This window comes from Macrosteles quadrilineatus, unplaced genomic scaffold (assembly GCF_028750875.1).
Source record: "Macrosteles quadrilineatus isolate MER2022 unplaced genomic scaffold, UCM_ALF_1.0 Scaffold_14__1_contigs__length_3811126, whole genome shotgun sequence".
Taxonomy (NCBI): domain Eukaryota; kingdom Metazoa; phylum Arthropoda; class Insecta; order Hemiptera; family Cicadellidae; genus Macrosteles; species Macrosteles quadrilineatus.
Window position 1 is genome coordinate 1,601,849 of NW_026542607.1, and position 27,043 is coordinate 1,628,891.

Sequence of the window (27,043 nt, forward strand, 5' to 3'; positions counted from 1 at the left end):
ATCATATTTTTAAAACTCCAGCTTTATCAATTAATTAGCTTTAGACAATTATTTCACAACGGAAACTGTTTAATCCAGCAAGAATGCAACTTTTAACAACTTCGAGTTTCTCAAAATAAAAACCCAACGTTAAATTAAATTATTAATATTCTTACTGGACTTAGTAAACAAGATTGTTTAAAAATGAAGAAAACATTTTCTCTTTGAACCCAACAAAATTAATTTTGTTGAACCCAACAACGCGTAATTTTAATAAAAAAATTTGTACATTTTACACAAACTAAAACTGTGGAAGGAATTCGTTTACTTCTTAATGTATCTTTTTTATAGTTTTTCTTTTAGTCCATAATCACTCAATCGATGTTATTTTACTATATACCTGTTTTCACCATCTAGATTTGCATTAGCGTGTATTTACATTTAATATGTTTAAGATTCACTATTTTTACCACCAAATGGTAAAACAAAAAAAATGGTAAAACAAAATTTTAAACACATTACCTACACTAATGATTAAATTTCAAACGGTAAATGATTCAACAGTGATTATATTTTATAATATTTCACAGATATTGCGTGAACGTTAGTTATCATAGGGGAGTTTAGAAAGTCGATCCGATCTAAATCAATAATTGGTTAATCATTGTACATTCCATAAAACTCTATAAAAGAAAGTTTTGCCCTAAGAGTTTATTATTTTCTCTAGATAGTTGGGCCCAACGATATAAACGGTTTTGCCTACAGCCTAGAATGTGTTCCGAACCACTATACATTGCGTCATTACAAGACACGTTAGTGATTGGCGAGATTGAACCCGACCACCCAGGGGAAACATAAATGGCGGTGCACATAAAATACCCGGTTTATACATCGATGAAAATAAATTCCTTATTACTTCGATACCCCGTGAAAACAAAGACTTTTCAGTACGTCCAGGATCCTTTCCCGCCAAACATCTGTCCCGGGTCTCCTTGGATTCCTGCGGTTTGGGACCTCCTCTCAAGTTACTCTCCCAGAAACACCTGCAAGTCCAGCAGGAAAGTTCAAGGGGTTCACTTGCACAGGATCACTTTCACGATGTGAAATGTGACTTGTCGTTCCGTCTGACTAATCGAGGAATTTGACAAGTTGTTGAAGTGTTGAAATGTTGAAATGTATCATTTCGCTGTCGCTCATTTATAAGCCAAGTATCTTAATTGTATCGGTCTAAAATCTGTTTCGTATCATGACAAGAAAGTATTGGCACACCACCCAGATAGATATTGAATTTAAAGTTTAAGTGGCAACTTCAACCAATGGGAAGTGTATTATCAAGCTTTGTCCAATAAAATCTAAAAGGCAGCTAATCTTAAAATAATAATAATCTTTTACACACGAACTTTTAAATCACACCAAATATAAATGGCAACCAATTGTCAACTAAGGCAACTTTATGTATAATCAACGACCATGGGCTATGCGATAACCTCCATCAAAGACTGAAAGGCAGAACTTCAGTAGTGACCCTTCATGAGGAAGGATTACTTAATTGTGATTTCGTTGAATGAAAAACTGGTTCTATGTTGTATTTTTTATGTCTACTGTTTCTGTCTCTTACTAAAAGACAACTTTTTAACCAAAACAACTTTATGCTTCACACAAACTGTCGTAGTATGAAAAATTGAATAAAAATATAACTTCGCTATTAATAATTTTTGAGAGGCCGAGTCAATAGTTTTTGACTAAAAAACTGAAAAAGACAATCCCATTATACTTAAGTGCTCAAATTAACGTTCCTCAGCAAAAAAGAACAGCTTAGAAACTACCATAGATCATATATCACTAATCATAGATGCTATAAACACCACCCTCATCCAACTATCATTTTACTCCTTTCACCAATACCTACAATCCTCTGACATTCACTAGCAAACAACTCGTAGAAGAGAAGAAAGTAAACACTAGTTGAAACGTGGAAGGAACAGGAAAATGAATCACGAACACAAGAAGATTCTTGTTTCAATTGTACAGAAAAACTCACTTTCTAAACACCGGTGTAGGGATGGGTTCACTAATAGCATTGCGTTTCTTCTCTCATTCCAGCTAAGAAATGTCAATTTCAATTTCTTCAAGTAGCAAGCAATGTACATAATGGAAAGTCTAACTGGATTTATCAAATGAACACAATTGCACTTTCAGATACATTTCGTAGTTTTACAACATCTAAACTACAAATTTCATGTTTTATGCTGGTCAAACTATGACCCAAATGATAATGATAATGATCAGCAATGTAATTGTAGCCTATTTAGTATTAAAAGAGAAAAATGCTAAAATTTTCGATCATAACAGACGTGTGTTGTGATCTAGATTTCTTTGTTCAATAATATTACGCTTTACATTAATGCAATTTAAAATTACTTTCATACGATGAACACTTAGTTTAAACCATTGGATAATTTGTAGAAAATTACTTTCTAAATTAAATCTGTATGAATCTTTTAATCTCTTATTTACTTCCATAAGTTCAAATATTTTAGACTTGGATCCGTCGAAATATGTTATTTGTCGAACATAATATTATGTACATATTGCAACATGGACGAAAATAATTTCTTAAGCCCTCAGATTTTAACTGTTTACCAATTGAAATCTGTAAAAGTGCTGTTATATGTTGCTGTCCAGGTTTCAAGCTATATGAAATATTTACAACCACAATAGAACACAATACAAATCCATATAATTAATTTAATCCATGCTAGTTTGATTACGAAGTAATTTAAGAAGATAAGACGCTGGACAAAAATAAGAGAGTGCAGGCTACAAATTTTGTCATATCTACAACAGCGATAAGGGTGCACATGGCCTTATCCTTAGTGGTTAAGTATCGTTAGAGAAGCAATGGAGCAGGGGAGAGGTAGAGGGACACTCAAAACAGCCGGGGGTTATTTTTATACAAACCCTCCCACCAAACCACCCTATGACGCAGCATCATTATCCTTGAATTGAGTAACATTGTCTGATCGTAATAAAAATGTTTTCACTTTCTTAGTACAAGTGAATTTTCATTGGATTGTTTCATTTATTTTATTTAACCAAATAAGCATAATATAAGTAATTCTCTTGCTAAAACATTATAAAATATTGAAAATGTATGATTTTTGAACATATCGTGTTTACAGACATTCAAATATTTAATCGTTTAGGCCTAGTTTATTGTTATTTATTTAGGGTAACTTTTTCATTGAGAATTCTTCGAATGTAGAACTACGTTTTGTCTGAAAATGTCTTGATTCAGTAGATTCTATTAAAATGTCACATTCGTAAAATATTAAAGCCAATTTTACAATAAAAATAAATTTACGCCACACTACATTATTTTGACGAACTTCCCACGCAAGTATTTAGTCCAGAAAACAGCTGTTTGCCGCCAGCTTATTCAAATGGGGTTTCATTGCGTACCTCTGTGCTGCAATGAGTTTTACCGGACACCAATCAGCTGATTGTACTGTATTTAGTATTTATGTGGCAATGAGTGGTTATAAACAAAAACATAACCTCTCAATGACTAGTGATTTTTAGTCCTTTAGTTGGTGGAAATATATAAGGATCTGTACAGATTTAGTAGTATGGCGTAAACTATCGTACGTCACTCGTCCAAAATGTGTGTACCGGACTCGTATGGTAATCCCATACGACTGGTATGGTAATCGTATGGTACTCGACTTCGTCTCGCACGGGAACGACCACACTCGTCCGGTAAACACTTATTTTCAGGACTAGTAACGTAATATACTATTGCGTTCAACTGCGAATAAAATAATGGACTGCTGGAGTTTATTTCTGGTATACCATTTTTTGTATTATGCTACGACAGTACTTCTCTGTGACTGAACTGAAAGGCCGATGGAAAATTATGGTTGCTTTTATCCCCCATCGACAATTATAAGCCAGAAGAAGAAATAGCACTGTAGTAATTACGTGGCAAACTTAAGGGACTTCTTAAACGATTTCCCCTTTGAGTAAAACATAAGCGACAACCGCTCGTTTAAAATTGTCTATTTCAGTATCCAAAGTAGTGTGCACTTTAAAACGTTCATCTTACTTTTAAGTACCTGCATAAGTCCTATATGCAGGCATAATGTAAATTATTTAGTGTGAAATAAACATTACGTAAACACATTCCTTGGTTGTAAAAAATTAACAATATCGAAAACTATAATCATTCTGACAGAATTTTCACAATGAATAAAGTTTTGAAAATGCAAGGTGCCATCGTCAAGGCATAGTTTTGACGCGACGGCGTGCACATTTTAACCTAATTTGCTCGCCAATTAAAGCACCTACCCAATTAAACATCCAATTAGCCGGCGGCTCATTAGACCAATTATAATTACCCCGCATTCTGTTAGCGGGGGTCAACAGTGGATAGCTCCGTGTACAGTTAAATACCCCTGTCGCAGCAAACCTGCGGATTAAGATAATTACTAGTTCTTTTATGAATTTAAATGGAACATGACCACGACAAAAGGAAAATTTACATTTTTACACGCCCAGTATAAAGTAGCATTATCTGGTATGAATGAAAATATTTGGTAATATATAACAAATTTCCTTTTGGCGAGAAGGCATTGGGTTATTTATCAACCACATTTTGATAAAATGTTCGTTTATAATTATGATTAAGTGAAACAAGGTCAGAATTTTAGAATTGTTAAGAGATTGCCTACTGATACATTAATTATGTTTTCGACAAGAACGGCCGAAAACTCCATACCGAAGGCCCTACACAGAAAAATAATAAATGCAGAGATTTTGAAAATGAAGGCATATGATCTTGCAATGGAGACCACGGTAATAATTGCTCCTTATTACGGCTATTATATCAAAAAAGGATTGTTCATTAACCTCTATAACATTTGTATGACTCACAATTTGGTCCAGAATTCAAATATTTACTAAAAAGAAGTTAATAACGCAGCTTCTACGAAAAAGGATCTAGGTCTATTTCAACTTAACAACACACGTCATTAACTCGAGGAAAACCCTTCGTCCTCAAACTACAAAAAATATCGTTGAACCTTAAAAAGTCAGATTTTCTGTGGATGATTTTCCATCGTCAGGTCAGGTCTTTAAGTTTATCTAGTTTGCTGAGTTATGGGATCTATAAACGAGTTATGATGTTCTGAGGTAAACGGTAGCGGCACCACGACCTTGGGACAGTCCGAGGTCAGAAGAGTCGTTTATTTGCAAAGCTCGGCCAGACAGGACGACGCCCATAGCATGGAATGTAACCACTTTTGTTACACTTCATGAGTGCCTTATGACTTGGCGTTAAAAACGTAGAACGTCATTTATACATCTAATTGCACGGTCTACATTTAAAAAGAAAAACGTAAAGGGCGATTTTAGATTTTTCCTTAATACGCCTAGGAATCGATCATTATGGTTTGATTAACTAACAAATATTTGATAATATTGTTATTAAGTATATTTGTTGTTTTGACATTTGTTTATATAAATGTGATATTGTTATCAATAAATTATTTGAATCTTTATTTTTAAATATCACTATAATTTGCCTTCTCTAACTTGTTTCAGTTTGTAACAGTTGAGATTACTTTTAGTCGGCTTATGTAACCACTTTTTGTCATTTAACCACTTTAAAACTACCTTAACTAAATAAAACTATCTATTTGAAGCATATCGTTCCTCACACGGCATTACAGCCAAAGATTTAAGCTAAAATTGTAAAATCTATTCTCAAATAAGTATTACGCAATTAATGTACTGAAATTAACGCGAATCGCCCAAAAAGGATTTCAGAAGTAAAAAAAGCTTGATAAATCTACCAACTATTTAAAGGCAATGACTAAGTGTTTACAAACATGTCCACATTAAAATAACGCTTAAGAGTATTTTGCGTTTGTTTTCAACCACACACTGAGTTGTTTGTAGCGGGTTTCAGCGGCGTTTCGTACGTCCTGGTGCAACGGCCTTCCTCAAGGCAACCCGTACGGGACCGGTTTGTCCGTAAACGTACTTCACACTTGTATCAGACATGCAGTCTTCAATCAGTGCAAACAAAGTCTTACTTATTTTAACCCGTGTATCCAACACACAACAGAAAACAATTTACGTACAAATTTTAACAAAATCATTATGTAACCTCTGTTAGGAATATTTGTTCCAATTTCGGGTACGTTTAAGGGAAATATAGATTTGAGAAGCGTTCCTATAGTCTAATTAATTAGCTTAAATATTTTAAACCACAGTTATAAATGGGCTAGATTAACTGATAATGTAGGTACCTTAGATAATTCAGAAAATATTTATCTTCACTGTTATTTAACAAAATCATACGGTCGACATAAGTTTTAAGCTTTGAAACTACTATTAAATTCCTATGTCATGTATCAGTTTTATGCAATTTAACAATATAACAACAACAAAATAACTGAATTATATAATTTGAACCACCGATTGTGTGTGATACAGTAAACATGGCTTTCTTTCTTGCAAAGAATGTTTTTAATCGAAGCAATATTAAAGAGCAAATAATTAACAATAGGCTACCTTCTTTCCTGCAGCCTTCAAACATCGTATTATTCTGAAACGAACAGAAATAAATACTGAAATATAATTTACAGGAAAAACTGGCACATGCTGATCCAGAAGTGATGTCAATAGGATCCAAGATTGAAGAGTTATTCAAAATCTAATTTCGTGTTAAAAAATCTGCGCATCTAGGCGCTTTTTATAATAAATCAACATCAATTTAATTCGCGCGGCGATTTTCAAACCACTATTCCAATGTGTTTTCATCATCAGTGATATTTTAACCTTTCTTATCAAATTAGCAGAGCTTATCTGTGACGTAGCGAGGCTACAAATTGTGTTAAATTATTGATTTCGCTACCATCTGCGGTAACATGGGGTTGATTAGTGTTATCACTGACCTTGCGCTTCTTAGCTTCTTATCAAAGCGTTCGCCGCGATTTCTCCTCTTATCGTTCGTTGAGAACGAATACATCCTTGAAATTATTGGAGTGGAATGATAAATGTTACATTTTTTAATTACGTTGCAAAACAAAACTATCTTACAAAGCTACCTTCCTTTTGGTAAAGTAAAGGAATTAATAATGAGTGTCCACATATTTGCGTTTGTGTCCCCAATTTTAGATTTGACAAACTGAAATTTTGTAGGAAATACTGATTTCTTAACTAATGCTAGTCCTCTATTATAAACCCAAGAAAACAGCGTACACTGTAAATTCACTCTAAAGTACTTGTGGGCCGAGCTTTGTACAGAGAACATCGTAAGCATACTCTGAGTTAGTTACTCAATGCTTATTTAAATAGGTTACATACCGTAACTAAAGCCAACATCCAAAATATGGTTTTTAAATTCAATCATTGTATTAGTTTAAGAGTAAATAGCCTCAGCTTAACCACGAGATTGGTGGACAATCATCAATTAAAATAGAAACAACAGTTGATAGAAATGCATTTTTCAAGTAATGATTTGTGGATCGTGTGGTAAGTTGCACTCACTTACAACGAACGGTTGATTATGATCTCACATTGTTAAGATTGAGCGATTGACCTGTCGTCTTAAAGCGGTCAGAAAGTCAATTAGACCCCAATGCGTAACGGATCTCATCATCTCATACTCGGCATATGCTTAGCTCACCGGATTGGAACAGGTACACATATACTGCATTAAGTGAGCAACGTCATCGTTTATTACTGGCAAAAAACAAAGAGGGGGGAAATGTTATTTAGACAGCTTCTCATCCTGTGAGTAGCTGGTTGCTTCTTTTATTGTAAGAATTGGTCTATAGAACACACGTTTTACGAGCATTTGGGATGCAGAATGTTGGGTTTAGTTCCTTACTACTTTATTGCGGGACCGGATTTCTGATTCCGAAACATAATTCATTATCATTTACTGCAAAACAGATCGTGAGTACTCTTTTAAACGGCATACACCTAGCATAAAAAATCATCTTCTCAGTGTTAAAATTATTAGGATATTCATACATGAAAAAACTCGATGGCTAAACTTTTCCCCAGTATTTTACGCAAAGACTAGTCAAGTTTTACCAGGAAAGTGTCAAAACGGATTGTAATTCGCGGAAAACAACGAGATAAAACAATTTTGTCAAGTGTCTGAGAAAATAATGACTATTGTCTTGACCAAAGTGCATTATGATGAACAGCGGGTATTGATGTTGAATGACTAGTGCCTGCTGAAAATTTGAACCAAAAACCCCAAAGTGTTGGCGAAATTGTTTGTCTTTCTGGTGTAAGAATTCAAGTTAGTATAACATCTTGGTTAATAGACAGAATTTTAAAAATCCTTCAAGAACATTTTAACAGGCCAAATAAGACCAAAACGTGTTTTTTTTTTTTTTTTGTGACGGACGTGTTTAAATCACCTGACCTTCACAATGCAAAGCTCGCCCGTCTAGGACACAATATGGTAATGCACGATAACATGTGAACCCTCGATGTATTGTATGCATATTTGTCCTAGATACTATAACAATGCCTTAAAAGTGTGCTACTGGCACGCCCCACTGGCACTTACGACCACGACGTAGTAAAAACAACTATTAGTATTGATTAGTAAAAAATTAGTATTACAAAATTGTTTTAATAGCCTTTTCTATCATTGGTTGTAGAGTGTACTATTTGTTGTTGCTTTTGTTTTCAGCCACAAAAGTCTAATGAACATATACCGCAAATACACTATTGGCATCTTGTGTTTAGTACTGTATAAACAAAAAATATAGTGGTATGTGATGCCGTTAAATAAGTAACTTGAAATTAGACAGGATTATCATGTAGAGAAAGCTAAAAATGTGTCCTAGAACAAAACTAGTTACTTTTGGAAACAACTTTTAAATATAAATATGGATCGTAGTCAAGTAGATATAATAGTGTTAATTTGCGCGTTCGCTACTCTGTGCAATATCGGTTGCATGGTTCAGGCAATTCAATGATAAAGAAAAAGTTCGTAATAACTCCCGAGCAACCCATTTTTTTTTCGAAATAAGGTGAACCAAATAAAAAAATTAAAGAGCCACTCGTTATTCTTCGCTGCATTTAGGGTTTATTTCCGATCCACTGAGTCCAAGCATTAAATAACTTCTTGATCAGCATTGTGCGTGCAGAAAGTTGAAACTACCCAATAAACTAATATCGTCCCAATAGAACCCATTGGGTAAGATCATGACTGGAGTGCCCAATCGAAATCGATCACCACTTACCATCTTTTCCATTTACTCTCTTGCAAGCCAACAGCAAGTGTAAACATTCCAAGTGTTAGACTATGTTTATTTACTTTCTGTCCAAGCATTGCATATGCATGTTTAACTCAATACATTACAACCGTTTTAATTACACCGTAAAATGTATCGAACAGGTCGATATAATTTCACATAACGGAACCTCAAATTGCAAAGTTTCGACCGGTATTACGTCGCCCACCACGCCGTTTCCCTCCATTACTTCCATTACTGTCGCGTTACTGTCACTTTATTGACGTTCAATGAATAATAAAAGGGCGCGACTCGATAGCCATTGGGCGTCCACTGAGACAACCATTACCAAAACATACAAGAGAGAACGAACCTATGCTACTATGCGATAGTGGTTAAACATTTACTAAATTAAATAGTAATTGGGTTTTTATAAATAATTACATTTACAATCTACTACATAGGATCATGTTAATGGAGGATGCAAAATCGGATGGGAAATGTAACTCATTTTTACCGTCAGAATAAGTTAGTAGTATTCGTGTGAGATTTTGAAATTATTGGCTAGATCACCATATTATTTGTTTTTAAATACAATTAGTGTACACCTAAAGAAAGGGACCTAAAAAATTTAAAAGTCAGAACGAAAACGTTGTTCAAACAAGTGAAATGTTTTGCATCATAAATAAATTGCTGATGATAACACTTTTTAGGTACACTGACAATCAGGCTTAGGTAAAAGTTTTCAATTAAAGAATTCACATCAGTTTGCCTTGTACAAAAAAAACACACGTTTAAATGTTTTTCATTCTTGACTACAATCTTTGACTATTAATCTACAATACACAAAAAGTTTAAACTAATAAACATATCACATTGTATTATAGTTTTTCAAGTAGCAATACTTTTAGTGTATGTACCAGAAGCATTTGATACGAATAGACATCAAACACTGTTAGAGAAAAGCTCGCCACTCTCAGATGTTTGTCATTTGGGTTCGAACTCATTATTTTCGTACCAACGGCTAAAACAAAGCGAACAACACACCCACATTCTCAAATACCCAAAAATGGAAGGCTGAATTTCACTTCAAGGCCGAGTTAAATACGCTCCAATGAATAAATTCCAACAGGAATTATTCTAAAGCAGCGAAGTGAACGTTGGAATTCCAATCACCGTATTTTCGATGAAATCCTCGTTATTGACGAATTTTCTTAGTAGCGCTCCCCATAAATCCATTCGACTAAAGAATACAACGATCCAATCTTAATCCAAAGATTTAAGAAGTATAAACCCCTCCTATTGCCGTTACTCATAAAAAATACTCAACTAAAAAAATGTGTAAAGACAATCAATTTAAAAAGTATTCACCTTCCTTAGCTAGCAGCTTACTGGGATTAAAAATATAAATATAAAAATACAATATAACTAGAGTACAAAATCTGAATATTTTTTCAAGCACATCAGGACTTTAACCTCAATAAAATCTTGGAGAACACTTGTATAATATTCCATGGTCAGACAAGATTTTAACATAAACTTAAACAAAGCAGTCTATAGCAAATAGATGAGTCAAGAGCCGATAATAAAAAGATATGTTTGTATTGGAGGTTCTTTTGGGATTTTCAAGTTTTAGCATGGTTTATGTTTTTTACGTTAGGGGTACTTTTTCCTCTGTAGACCATATTAGATTCCAGATCCCGTAGTAAAATCTTAGTTTTTTTCGTTCTTAGCCTTTATTCATAGTGATCGAAAATTTCAGTAAAAAAACATAAACTCACATTCGCCAAAAACAAACTTCAAAGATTATTCAAACTCGTCAAAAATCCCACACACCAACGCGTCAAGAACAATAAACCCCCAAATAATCAATACAGGGTGATTGATATAAGTGTGCCAGCCGGTTTATTCGAAAACCATAAGAGATATCAAAAAAAGTTAAATGGTAAGTGCCTTGGACTTTTTATTTAAAAAATTGTAGTAAAGTCGAAAAAATTATTTTAGCCGCCATTTTTCCAATATGGCCGCCAACTTTGATTTTTCTTATGGAACACCCTGTATTTTATGATGTATTCTGGTAGAAAATGTAATTTTAGGACAATTTTATTCTTGTGATTTTTTTCATAAACCTAACCGTTTCAAAGATAATAATGGTTTAAGTTGTGAAATTTTGAATGGTTTTCGAATCAAACAGCTGGCATGCTTGCTTAATCCTTTATCGAAACTCTTTCTCATGCAGAAATTTCAAAACTTTAACCATTATTATCTTTGAAACAGTTAGGTTTATGAAAAAAATCACAAGAATTAAATCGTCTTAAAATTACATTTTCTACCAGAATACATCATAAAATACAGGGTGTTCCATAAGAAAAATCAAAGTTGGCGACCATATTGGAAAAATGGCGGCTAAAATAATTTTTTTGACTTGACTACAATTAAAAAAAAAAAAAAATCAAAGGCACTTACCATTTAACTTTTTTTGATATCTTTTATAGTTTTCGAATAAAACGGCTGGCACACTTATATCAATCACCCTGTATATTTCACCATAAGGATGCTTAGGTCACCGAATAGATTTACAATGTTGACGTTTATATTTAAAGGCCCATCACCTTTTACGATTGACTTAATTGACAATCGTTAACGCCGAGTACTGCATATCACTTTGACGAGACGACTCTCGTCAAAGCGTCGTCGAAATAAACACTCGTTTATCACTTTGAGTGCTGTGTTTAGAGTACAGGCGGCTCATTGGACCATGGATTTAACTTAATTATCTTTGCCATTTAGATCAGCTCTGGCAGCGTCCAGTTTGGATGGTGTGGATGTGTTTTTGAAAGCTTAATGCGAAAGAAAATAATTGTATTTCTATTTTAAGGTCAACCGTTGACATTTCCTATCCCCAAGTGTTTTAACTGCACTACGTTTCAGGAAATAAGAAAACTCCTCCCGATTTCATGGACCTTTACAAATACCCAAATACAAAGCCTAAAAACCCCTAACCTAAAAGGTATGTAGCTTGTTAGACATGCATAACCTAAAACAAAATAAAATTCAAAAAGTTGTTTTATCACCAATTTTGTTTTGGATCGTGTATTTTTTAGTTAAGCCTAAAACAGTGACATACACCAGGAATTATAGATAGGTTTATAAGATAAGATATGTAATACGCTTGAAAACGTAAGGAGTATCCATACATCCCGAAAAGTAAAGTATTAAAAACTTACCGATTGAAAGGTGTATGATTGTTTACTACAGTATTTGTTTCTTGTAGTTTATCCGATATTAAAACTGCTATAACCAAATCTATCTTGTACAACAACCTGTTTAGAAACAACTACTCGTCCACCTCTGGTGTTTTTAACTATCGACTCTTCAAAATAATCGCTATATCAACCCACAAAATAATCAAGTAAACAATTTGTTATTCGTCTGAATATTGAATCACCGTCTATCGCGAACTGGCGCACCTGTTCTCAAATCCGGTTCTAGATCTGATACCTCAAGCTAGGACGTCGACCTTGGAGGAGTGTAGGTCCTGGGGGGTTCTCATGCTTCTTCAGGTCCAGGTTCAAGCGGTAGCGGAGGAAGTCGGCGATTAAATCTTAACTCCAAACCATCGACTGTATAATGGAATGGAGCGTTTGTCTACAGAGGAGGTGGAAACTTGTGAAGAGCATGTAGATAGGATTATTCCATCCTATTAATGTCTAAAAAATGTCTGGAGCTAAAGAATTTTTAATACTGAATTAGACATCCCATATGCACCAGAGTTTGGCAATTTATTGCAAGTAGAACATTGTTAAATGAGCCTCAAAACATGTAGTCAAGATTCTATTGTCTCCATTACTTTTTAAATTCTAATCCAAGATAGGTGATGTGACATATTCGATGCTATTGAAAATAAGTTGTCCTTACACTTGGTTTGGTTTAGAGCTTGCTAAATACAACGGGAATCAAGCATTTATAGCAGCATTCTTTGTCAAGGTCTCTTAACTATAATTTTTGTTCTAAAACTAACTACATTCTTTCACGCGTGAATTGGATATTTCTCTATCCATATTCAAAACTATTGCCTACTAAATGTCAACGCTAAAACATGTGTTTTAGCTAGGAACTGCGGAAAATATTGATTGCAGAACACTTTGGTTTGAGTATTCACAAAGTTCACAAACTGCTTTTTGATACACTTGGAACCTGAATTACGAAGTGCTAAATGTGACTAGAACCTAGTGCTAATAGACCTATAGTAGACTTTGACAAAAACTACGCTATCTTAATTACACCTTTATAATTAGGTGTTTACCTTTGAGGTGGATAAGTTCAATACTAACCCCAAAACATAATCTACCTGAATCGTTTGTAAAGTATCTATAGCAGCATATGAAGTAAAGTAGTAAAGTAGCACCTGAAGTATCTGTGTAATATAGGTAGTATGTATACATTATCACCCATTGGCGTAGATGAATACGAATGAATTAAGCATTCAATCATCACAGCACAAGACTCTTTATCATTTTACACCCCTGAAAACATTACTCGAGAACAAGCAAAATTCCACATTACCTCAATAGGATGCGATAATGACTTAACTAAATAATTAGAACACTGCTACGCGGAAACGATTGCTATCGTACCGAGAACAGGCGCGTTGTGTGTAAACGGGTCACAGGATTCTCACACACCGTGATAAACAACACAGGAAACAGGTTGAATTAAGTGAATTGTCGGTTTTGTAGCCGTTTGGAAAAACAAGCAGGAGACCGATTGGCCGGTAGTTAGTTGGCGTTGTTTTATCACCTTGGACCGTCTAGTGGTTCTGTTCTTGGCAGACGTACAACAATCATTAGTGCGGCTGAAGTGGTCTCGTTGGAATGCAATTGCAGATTGAGAAAATATGGTACTGGTTGGACTTATAAAATATGGCATTGGCCATAAAAAATGTGTAAAATAGTAAATCTATTGTAGCCAGTTTTAGAGTGAAGATATATTTGATTTTAATTAAACAACCATCAGCGATCACTGATTTCTATCGAATTCACCAACTATTTTACCAAACCAAATTGAAAGGACAAATTACTATAACATTTAGCATCTTTTGATTTGTAAATTATAGAAACAAAAACTAAAAGGGGAAATATAATTTACAGCTTCGCACTTTGAGAGTGGTATATTCTACTCTGTTCTGTACTTTACTTTTTTATACTAAAATCAATTGTCAAGGGTTCCAAAACGCGTTGGTTAGCCTATGGTTCTATTTTTTTTATGTCTACAGCTGGTTAATAAAGATGGATTTTCTACGTCAGTATAGTATAGTATTAGTTTGTACGAAGTACTTGGATAATAAGGAATTGGGGGGCCATAAGTGGTTTCAGTGGGATGAATAAATTATAGGCTACTGCAAAGACCATTTCTTAGAAAACCTCGCCCTAAGAGGATCAAAGGACAACACTTGTTAACTAAGATTAGAAATCCCACATCACATACGTATATATTTAACTTGTTTCGAAACTACATCAGTTTTCCACTTAACTCCCAACCATTAAACATTGACATTTCCAAGCACAGTACTACTGTAACATATTTCGTTGCGCAATAAGACTGCGAAACCGCTTCAACTCCGGTGGTCTTTGGTTTGAAAGGTCATCAGATTTGTGACGCTTATCGCTTTGAACTTAAACCGGCGAGCTTTCTTAGCATTCTTCATTTCAACATACAAATCGGTATTTAACATATAGGGGTTTATTGATTAAAATAGTTAGTTTTCCATAAAATACAAACAGATTGTACAAGGCTAACCTTTGCAGATTAAGATGTATATCACAGTTATCATATTTTAGTGGAGAAACGACTTCAAACTACTTTCAAAACTTAGATGTTTCTCTTCTTCAGAGACCTAATTTTTGCAAACCTCTAACATGTGGGCTCCAAACCAACAGCCTAAGCAACATTACATACGTAAAATCTATTGGTGAATAGCGGGAATCGGACCCAAAACACCATGAAAGAAGTATCTCGTTCAAACCCCTAGATCGGGTAACCAATATCGTACATTATATTACATTAAAGATACCGATGAAGCAAAATATTCAATATTTTTAATATTCAGTACAGTACTTGTAAATCAAACCATAAAACCCTTTCCATTCACGTTATATGCTCCCAAAAACCTAAAAACTGTAATTGATCCACCAACCTACTACCAACCTTACTACCAACCATTCAAGCTTTGACAGAATGATATATATGGTGTGCGAAAAAAAGTGAAATGACGTCAGAACCGCGTGAAGTTCTCGGCGGGAGAGCCGCTCGGCGACCGCGAATCTATTAATACAATTTCATTGCCACTGCCTACTATCGTGCATAGTACAACGGCACCTCTCCCATTGTATCTAGGGAGTAGGGAGCGGTGGACGAGCTTTATGACCAATTGGACATTCCTCGTTCTCCTTGAAACTGCTGACACGACGTGATGATAAATTTAGTTTTAACGAATGGTCAGAAAATATATACTAATTTCCAAAGCGAAAATGGAAAATCTTCATTCAAATGTGGGTGGCAAGCAGACAAAAATGAGTGTACGTCCTCTTTAAACTTCCGAACACGAATTAAAAAAAAAAAAAAAAAAAAAAAAAAACAAGGCCCAGGAAAGTTATGGCGGGAGCCCAAGAAATCGACAAATTTTCAGCCATGTGAGGTTTTCATCGATACAAAATAACCAAGTGCTACAGTCACCAATGTGCACTTAACTTGAACGCATTCCCCTGTCAGTCGAATACATTTCTCGTGTCTACATGATCACAACGCCACCGTGATTCCTGTCCATTGTATGCTGAACGACGTTTCGCTTCAGTTGCTAGAGGCATCATCATGTCACGTGAAAGGAATATTGCGTAACGTAAAGTTTAAAATTATCAGGAAACAAGTAGTTTGTCGTATGCGTATGTGATGTCATGCAAACGTGTAGGTAGTCGTATAAAATATAAGCTAGATGCTGTGTTTACCCCTAGTGAATGCGTATGTGTATGAATGAATCCAGCGTATAAAAGTCACTTTAACATACACCCATGTTTACTTAAATAGCTTAGAATAAATTACCGTCGTATGAGTGAATATGTCTTCGAAGGTGTTATGTTACCGTGTGCTCCCGCTATCTCCGCGATCCGCCACCTCCGAACCCAAATCTGTCCCGCCACCTCCGAATTCTTGAGTGAACCTGAATAATCCCGTCACTGCCTGCGTTGGTAGCTGTCATTGCATCCACGGCTGCGAAGCCCCGTGGATGGAAGATTTAATGAAAATTTAACCTGTGGGTTAGGTTAGGTTAGTTTGGGTTAGGTTAGGTTAGGTTAGGTTAGGTTATTTTAGGTTAGGACGCAAAGTTTTAACGCAGGTAGTAACCGAGGGTTATAGGGGTCACTCTGAAATTCTGAGGTGGCGGGACACGGAGGTGGCGGGTCGCGGAGATAGCGGGAGGTAACCTTATGTTACAATTGAAAATTTAATTCCATTTTAAATACCACCTACGAATCATTCACTAAAGATAATTCACAATTGAAACGGTATTTTTTTCAATCGGATTAATTCAAGCAATATTACGTACATTTTGTAGTTGTTCAAAGCGACAACGTTTGATTAATTACGTAACCTGATAATGAAATATGTAGTCAAATTTTCGGTTAAACTATAATAAAAATTTAACACCGGGTCACCATTAAAGTGAGAAACTGTATTTTCTCCACATAATTTAAAGTACTGTAGCTTCTTTTATTCGCCATTCAAACCCCCCGGGGAAAGAATTCAGTTTTGTTTAACTTCCAGCTTCTCCTTTTTGTTCCGAGACTTTTCACTAAAGCTTAACATTCTACACGCACACAGACTTAGACTTCTTTAGCATTTCAAACACCCAGCTATAGTTTGTCGGGGCTTATTCTTATTGTTATGTTGGAGTATCAGAAAGTTTTACAGGCTTGATATTGCATGGTTCCGAACACAAGAGTACAAACAAAATGTTGTTACGAGTAATTTGTAATACGTACTCAGTATGGAAATATTTAACTAACAATAAATGCTGCATTGTATGTCTTTTTACCGATTAGATTTAAAAATCCGTTGAATATCGATTATTTATGAGGTCCGACAACAATCCGTGCCATTAGCACACTATGCCTCACTAGGCCAATCGTTGTGTGGGGGGGAACCTCTTCCTTCAGGACAGAGGTCTTGTGTTCGAACCCAGAAGAAAAAGTTAACCAGGTGCCAGTTGGTCCAAACCACGACACTTTCACCACTTCATATCCAGTTTTAAACATACTTCCGATGTAACTAATGTATTTAACCCGAGAAATGCATTACTAAAGATAGCCTATTCTGTGGTAAGTTTCGTCTGGTAAATGTTGCGTGTATTGATGTTAACTCATTTGTAAACACACTTTATACAAAAAACCAATAGGCCTATTCACATTGTGTCACGAATTTATCAGTAGTCCCATTAGTCTGTTTTCCTTTAAGTTTACACAAAAAGTGGAGTTCATGCGTATCAAGATCACCCTAAAATAGGGAAATAACCAATTACCCAACACGAAATAAATAAATGTAGTCATACATAAAATTTTACAAGAGGACGAGAAATTTACTTACAGTATTCAAAGTCAATTTCATCACATTCAGAATACACTTAATTAAAAAAATTAATTCCCCTTAGAGGATCACAATAGTAATTGCACGAAGTTACAAAACTACAAGGTATGCATGAGAATCCCATACACTCCTACATCCTACAAACGGACATCCTACTTATTAGCGACGTGAGAAACAGAGATGTTTATTGTGTACGAGACAATGCATAAAGAAATGACCACTTGAGAGAATTCCACACACGACGGCATTATAATGCGGTGCCAGCAAGATGAATCATCCTCGGCAATGTGAATGTCACGGCAAGTTATGAATATACATCACTACTGGTGTGCCTGCGTTTCTTTGGCGGCAGAATATAAATAAAGAAATTTAAAGTATTATTTATCCATGTAGTACAATGAGCACTAATGTTAGATTATTTTGAGATAACAAAAGCTAGCAATAATTTGTTTATCAGTAGACTTATACTCTAAAATGCCACCAAACTTGTTGTTGTGATCTTGTTGAAATAATATTGCTCTTTGGTCTATATATTTTTTAGAAATAGTGTACGAAATGCGTTACTGTTTCGGTTACTTAGTAAACACTAAACGTTCTGGCAAACCAAAATATTTGCGTAATTTGATGTAACCGGTCATGTTTACGTTTAAATGTTGTCTATCAATACACTAATAAGTTTCATATCTTGTTACAAGTTGTATCCAGTTTTAAAACAAAATACAAAATTCTAAGCCAAGAGTGCTGTAAAATCCCTGTTGTCATCATATCAACCGTATAATATTACCGAATTGGAATGGCAACCTATTGTACAATAAAGGTTCTTTTACGTCTCCATCAACAATCATCAATGATTCAAAACTGTACCGTATCGACCTTGATCATTGGATTTTAATAACTTTCACGGTATAAAACCACTTAATCTTAGCCAGTAACAAAGCTAATATTTTATGTGAGTCACTGTCTTAAAAATATTATTTATTTTGAAACAACCCCTCCATCAACACACGCCTATAACAATCATAACGATTTACATTTACACCACAATAGAATAAATTAAAAGTAACACTTATAGCGTCAGATTTGGACCCTCATAGTTGTAATGGCTATTGACACTAAGGGTCATCAGTAGAATCCCCAACACCGCCCTCACCACAAGTACGTATCAATGCGTCCATTCAACACCCCGCATTGAATGGCTATTGAATGGCCACGCCTCATATTCAATTCAGCCGTAATACGTGCTGTGGTATACTGTGAGGGGTTCAATCTGATAGTTATGGACGTATATATCGTCGGGAGCATAGAATATGATATAACGAGAATTTATTATTGTATAGCTGATTTATTAATTACGACGTTAATTCGTTACATGAAACGTTGCAAACTACTTCCTCGATATTGATCTTAGAGCAGAAAAATAATAAAATTGTTTAATTGGTAAATAAATAGAATAGAAAAATAAATAAAGTCTAATAATTGTTCTTACATGTTATTTTGTGAGTCTATAATTAGCTAAAACCGTTTAGGAACTGTTCAAAGCATGTTTCTGTAACTAACTTCAACCTTTGTTAACATCATTAAACATTGATGATTGTGCGACGCTAAAAGACATCTGGGGCCAAAAAGCTCGCTTGGAATCGAAACAGCGACACCTTCAAATTTGAAGGCAAATTAATAATCGGAAACTATTTACTAGAAGGCATATACACAACCTATAGAGTTTTAACGTTACTTTATAGTCTGTAACATATCGCGAAGAATATAATTTTGTACATCTGACTGAAAGTAAAAATACCACACAATGTGCATTGACTTTATAAGTTTTATAAATCACCTGGCTGTTCGGCCTTGAATTAATGACGTCACCCTTATCAGTGGACTTTGACTTTATCACCCACATTGTGTTCCCGGAAATGCCGCCTACTCACCGGATGTCAAGATAGCATTGTATTTCCCCGATCTTGTTTGTGTATGACATTTCTTCAAACATAAAAACTTACACATTTTAAATATTGATTAGCTAAGCAAATATGTATCCATATTTGACTCAACGCGTTTAGAAATAGCCGTAAACAAGTAGGCTACAACTAACTGATTATTCAATTGTTCAGATAGTTTTAGCCAATTGTTCAGATAGTTTCCGTCCACATGACTTAGGTAAAATAGACATTTTAAATATTCATCCAAGAAATTAGGTTCCTACGGTGGAAATTGTTCATAGCTTTGGGGATTCATTCCAGAGTGTCAAGCTTGACTTCCAAACAAATACCCCGGTTCAATTTTAAACTTCAAACGAAGCAATTATTTTAACACAGGAACTGATTTCGCGGACTCGGGTGGAAAAATATACTAACGATATTGCAAAAAAGAACGATTCATTTTAGCTTCAACCCTGGCGCTGCGAGGGCCAATAATGCTGAAGACAGATAATCTCACTGCAAAGGGTTTGAAATCTTATTGCTCCGAATTGTGTATTGATAAGACTAAAACTGTATTCAATCGGTTCTGTTGGATACATAAAAGTATCAACAGGTGTTTAAACGTTTCTAGAACTCCTTTAGTATTCTTAAATCAATTAGTAATTTACTCTCCAAATTTTGACTTAAATTTCTAGGAGACTTTACAATCAACTTAAATTGTAGACTAACGTTAAGAACAAATCACCAACGTATAGAGATGATGTATAACAAAATATATTCTACACTTGATCGTTATAAGCTTTAAGATTGATTTCTTCATCTTATGCATGTACGGCCAAAATAAAACTAACTAATGAAGCATGAACATACTTTAATCTAAAGGTACAAAGGGTTGGTAGTCAGTATTATTTGACATCAGTGGTTCTTCACTGTTGCAATACGAACATTCTCATATAAAACGTGTTTTATTTACCGAACTAAGAAAACAATTCTTCCATTATAAAAAGTTATAAACTTGTAATACATCAAGAGCAATGTATTACACTGTTTCACCCGAATTATTACACTGTTTCATCTCCTGACAAATTGCATTCGCGGTCGTGTGGTCTGGCACGTCAGGTCGCGAAGCACTTGAACCAATCAAACTAGAAATCACTTTCGCCATTGGAAAGTCACTCCATTGTTGTCAATGACAGCGCTATGCCGCTATTGTCCTCCATCAGACAAAACCTGGTGGATTAAATTTGCAAATCGTTTCTCTAGCAGTCACCAAGTAAGCCTACGTACACAATTACACTTACTACAATTGTCGAATTGTCGTGTAGGTTATTCATTGGTGATTTGCTGTATTTGAACCAGACATTTTACCTTTACGACCCAAACAACTTATCGACTTGGATCAATAAATCAAATTTGAAAAAGGAATTAGTTTTTTCACTAACTAACCACTCGCATTACGTATTTTACATCTTACCTCTCAATAGAAGTGTATTTAAGTGTCCTGTGAGGTTTTGTATAGACACACATCCGCCAAAAAATGCTTCAGCGAACAATCCAGGAAGTTGTCCAAACCGAGAAAACATCCCCGAAAACGTTACGGCAAATAAATCTCCCCGCGAACATTTTTTCTCCGCTCACAAAAGCTAGTCCCGACTCGGGCCAAAAGTTGATTCGATCCTTTGTACTCTCCCCTTCTTACTCGTCCTTCTTCCCTTTTAATGCCTTCGGAACCCATCATCATGGAGAAACTGATCAGGGTTTGGCCGAGATTAAATACTATTAGTTAACCATTTAAACCAAATATCAGAAGTTTGAATTGGAATAAAAGTTAATTGCATTAATGAAAGCTGACAGTTAACAATGATCATAGATTTTGTACACTAGTTATATGTTTTACTGTGTTATGACAAACTCCATTGACATTAAGAAAGTAAAATGTTTTTCCAGCCAAACTGTAATCTCCTCAATCATTAAAAGTAGGCCTACTTAAAAATGTATAGAGAAGTTCAATTAAAATCGAAACGTTTAAAAAAGTAACAGCAATCACAATCGCGTTTTACAAATTAAACCTTTCAATCAGACGAACGCCTATGTCCATTCCACTGTTTATGTAGCTCTGTGCAGCATTTAGTAATTTCGTGTTACGTGTGATCAAACCTTAGCCATCATTAGTTATATTTTCAAATCCATCGTATGACTGTATGAGTACGAGTTTTTTCTGAACATATTCGTGAATGTAGTCTTACAGTATAAAACAGTCGTGGATAAAACAACCACACCTAATTACAATGCATAATCCACTGATAAGAATTTTTTTATATCGTTGGTTCTATTCGACGAATATTTTCCGACTGACTTATTTACGGTGGCACCAGTGTTTGTGAAATGTTTACCGCATTTCCGGACAAGGCCGGCGGCGTTCCGCGGAAATTCGCCGCTTAGTTCCGCGTCACTCCGTGAAACTGAGAAAGTGAATGTTATTTCAGCGGCGAAAATTGAGTCGAAATTAGTACTTTGAACTTCATAAATACCCCGACAGATTTAATTTACGGCTAAAATTGTCAATTCGTGTTTGAGTTTGCCGACTAAACGCAATCCTTGCAGAATTTCTCAAGTTATTCTGCTGTGACCTTATTTTGCAAATATTTCCTTTCGTGGTTATTTATTTTAACGTAAATAACCGTTACTTAAAATATACTATTATGTGTGGTGATCTAAAATCTGTGGTATGCGTTGGAGACACTACAGTGATTATCACAAGAAGCTTTAATAGTTCGTTTTTATATAATAACAATTTATTTCATTGCATTTTTTCTATTCTTGAAAATGTTTAAACGGCATCAACACATTCTAGACTTATCGGATATAAAAACATTTAAACTCTCATTACATTTCATAATAGGGCGAGAATCCCACTTGCAGTAGGCTATCCAAAGAGAAACGTCTGTATATATTTTATCGTTCAATCGTTGCTATGAGCCTCGGTGTTTTCTTGCAGACTGCTACAGGTAAACAGTAGCCTAGGGATAAAAACCAGCTGTTGATGTAAACAATACGAAGGGGAGGCAAAAAACTCGACTCTGTAAAAAAAAACTATGCCCGGATTACTGAGCTACAGGCTGCTGAGTTTACAAGGAGAAGACGTTGATAGGTCTATGTCATTTCCCTAGAGGCGAAATTATATGAGCGGCGTTCAATTTGTTTTCCATCGGAAAAGGGAGACATTTATATTTGATCCTTGAAGAGTATTGACGGCATTTTAGTTGGAGCAGTGGTCTACCTTATTTTAATGAGAAAAACACAATTAAAATACATACAACCACCTTGTTGGTAAAATAGAAATGCTGGCTATCATACAAATATTTCAAAGTAAATCTGAGTCATTAATTGTTCAGTAGCTTTCAATTCGATACTTTGGACCCTAGTATCATACAATAAACACAATAAAATCAGGCGTTAACTTAATAAACATGTCGTTTATTTATTCTACAATCACCATCTTAGAATTCCCCGACTTGTTGTTTACTAAGAATAGTCAGTCAGCATACAATGATATCGCTATTGAAGAGTTTCACTGTAGAAAATAGCGATTGTATTACAACAATGGTAATTATCACATACCTGGTAGGACACAATTTTAATTTTCGTTTCGTCATTTAAGAAATATTTTCATAGGTGTTTTAGAAAGATTATTGTGAAATACATTTATCCTTGCGCCAAAGAACGTGTAACATTTGGCTATGTTCATAAATAACGAAGTGCAACTCTTGACAACAACGCCAACTATCCACAAAATAACTACGGTACTTCCCTATAGAGAAACTCGCTAAAATAGATTAATTCGCAAAACACTCTAAGGTTCACTAGTGCGATTGTTGAAGAAGCAATGCCAAGGTCTGTAGGAATTTGAACTTAAGATAACGTTATCTCAATAAAACGTTATTTTACCATGAACAGTTTGTACATCAATCAATAAGCTTCAAACTCGGGAATAGTCTGTAAGATATAAAAGAATGGGATGATATAATTTGATATTTGTATTGCATTAGCTGAAAGGTATTTTCTCCCAAAGTGACATTGTATTTATACACTTACTTTTAAAATATCTTCCATGTTACTAAATATGAACAAATATTTTAAATAGAAAACTCCAGTATCATATAAATAGAAGACCAAATATATTTCATACCGACCCAGGGCTAGAGATATACATGTATATCTCTAGCCCTGATACCGACCTAGCAACTACTGGTTGATTTATATTTAGAGAAGTGAGTGTATTGTTGTAATTAATTACAAATTGCGTGATTTACATGTAAACATAGTTTACGAAATTAACAAATAATTAAAACTTGTCATCAAAGTCAAAAGTCATCAAAAAGCTACACAAATCCTTGAAAGAATCTAGCACAAATCATAAACAAGGAATACTGTACAACGCAATTTTTTATTGAAAACAATCCACGCTTATGTCAACAATGAGACATGTCAAAACCAGTGTCGAAATAAAGCTCCAAAAAATCTCGTCGTTCCGCTTACCGTACCACTGGTTAATCCACACACAAAACACGTCAACTCGTCACAAAACCACAACACAACACCGAAAAAGTTCGTCAGAGAACTGTAAATCTGACGAAAATTTACGACGACCTAACCACAAGTTAGGTTAGTTCGCGACTGACCAGTGACCAGGACTGAGTTCGAGTTCACTCGCTGATAAAACTGACGGCGCGTCATTGGTCGTTGGGTTCTTCTTCTTCTCACCAACACCTGATTCGCCGCTTGCCGAGGTTCTCGATACTGCCGCTAGATATCACCTCCGACCGACGTCAATGTTTGGACGTCGGTCCAAACATTAGTAATATATGCTACACTTCATTGTATATACACTTTAGTGTGTGTATACAAAAGTGAAAAAGTGTTTTGGGGCATAGATCATGTGTGCCTTACAATACAACAGATTATGGCAAATCAAATCAAATCAAATATTCCTTTATTGCCAGTTAACATATATACATGCATGGCTTGCGTCACAATGACTGCATACTTCCTAATATATTAAGCACCCCCAATTATCGGCTTAAGACAGTAATAAGGCGAAAGAGATTTCAATTATATTTCAACAATGAATTATTGTCCTCTGCTATAACGGAAGAGTACAGCACATCTTTCACTTGCAATATACAGCAAATTGTAGTATAGTATACAGCATAAATATTACCAAGATATTACTCACATGACTATTGGTAGTGATCATTTAATGCAGATCTTACCTGTAACAGAAAAAAAACAATAAATACAAAAATAAAAACAGTTGTTATTTTACAAATGTTGACAAGGAGTGTAACATATTATAAACAGCTGATTATAATATTTTATTTACCTAATAGTTGAAAAAGGATATCTGGCTGGCACATTGCTAACAGGAGTGTGGTTAGGTTTAAGGAATATTTTAGTAGGTACTCGTTTGTGTATACTGTATAAGAAGAAACTACTACGACTTGTTCCAATAAAAGTGTATTAGTAAAAAACCAGTCAATTATAGTACTGATTTAATTGTAGCACAGGTAATAAAATCTAACACCCCACGGTGTATGATTAAAGAACTTAGCTCCTTTTTATGGCTGGCTAAGCTCTTTTTTCCTACTAGCCTATAAATAGAAAATACATTTTCTGTTGGCTCTTTCTTAATCGTGATAGTATACTCTCTCTGAATAAATTTAATCTGTTGGTGGTTGTATACAAGTTTATTATTTTTCTAAACACCCAGCATCCTTGCACCCCGGCGAGAGCTAAGAACGGAAAATTTTGGAAACCCCAAAACGCACCCCCGGGTCTCCACACCCAAAGCAGGTGTTCCAAACATTGGAGAGAGGGGCGCCTCGCTGTCTGGGGTATAATACCCTTCAAGTCTGGGATACCGAACAATACGCATTGTTACATTGTTATTCAAATACCATTATTTCCAGTTCACAAAAACAACCGAAAGCTAATTTAATGGTTTTGTAATGTTGTAAGTCCCTCAAACGTCTAAGAGGAGGAGGGAGGCTGGAAAACATTATTTAACTTTATTTAGCAAAAATAATTATTTGTTATATCACTTCTACTTATACCTGCTAGTGCACAAGGGGCACAAGGTAAACCATTTGTATGTGCATATACAGTAACCAAATAAAATGTCGGGTGTGACTAAATATAGATAGTCTTCAGGAACAAGCTACACAATAATATCTCCCTCAGTTCTACACTCACTTTGCATTTATATGCAGATACAAATACGTGCATAGTGCGTTGTTATGTAAAAGTGATAAATCAATTAAAGATTATTGAAAATTACTAAATTAGGTGGTCAAACTCCATACTCAAAATATACAGACGGCGGTCAATCCCGCCGTTAAATTGGTGAAATAATATGTAATCAAAAATTATGCCTGAGTGTACTTAGCAACGCATTCTTCCCGTTTCTGAGATTTTCGGAGTTATGCCTTTCGGAGCATAGCTGCGCACATATCGTTGGGTAAAAATAATGGACGATTCAACGACGTGGTTATCTTTCTCCCTAGCCATGATTCGGCCGAATACACAAACTCATCTCAAATAGCAACTTACAACCTATCAAAAGGAGACGAGGAAACATGATATCCTCAAAATTGTCACTGTTTTACAGAGATAAGCGTTTTTCACTACTATTATTCTAAAACAGCGGTCTAAAACACCAACGAGTAATAATAACTCGTTGGTGTTTTAGACCGCAAATTTATAACAAATCTAAAATCTAAACATACAGTTTATAGAACGTATACCCCCGTACAGTGGTAAGCGTTTTTTACAACCATTAGTCATCATATTGGATATTTACAAAGGAGGATTCTACAGGGATGACTCACAGCTCTCGTTATCACTTAAAAGATAGCAGAGTTGACGACATTCAGTTTGCCGTCAACAGCTGAGTTTGTCAAAGTACTGTGATGACGTACACATATATTGTAATACTGTACTATCTTTCTCCCTGGAGTTTCTAAGGCATATTTTTTATCCAAAAATTTCTTTCAACCTTTTGTACATAGCCTTATGAATTATTGAACCAGTAGCATTTATATAGTACAACAATTCTCACGTGTATACATAACATCCTTATGTGTCAGCGGAGTGAAATGTCGAGGTTAACTTGTGTTGTTTAACCGCATTTAAAACAATTTTAAGATAATACAACAGCATATTAGTAAACTATATCTTGTC

At 35.0% G+C, this 27,043-nt stretch overlaps 1 protein-coding gene across 5 annotated transcripts in view; it reads right to left on the reverse strand.

Annotated features, from left to right (window-relative positions):
* LOC129004996 (cytohesin-1-like) overlaps positions 1 to 27,043 on the reverse strand; it is a 112,300-nt gene that overhangs the window by 45,176 nt on the left and 40,081 nt on the right. The window contains exon 1 of one of the 5 annotated variants that reach the window (XM_054433733.1): positions 24,344 to 24,450. The exons of 3 other annotated variants lie outside the window; for them this stretch is intronic. The gene's annotated coding sequence lies outside the window, so the exon portion shown is untranslated. Of the gene's footprint in view, positions 1 to 24,343; positions 24,451 to 27,043 lie in introns of those variants that run through there. One more of the 5 variants, XM_054433734.1, reaches the window with a different exon arrangement.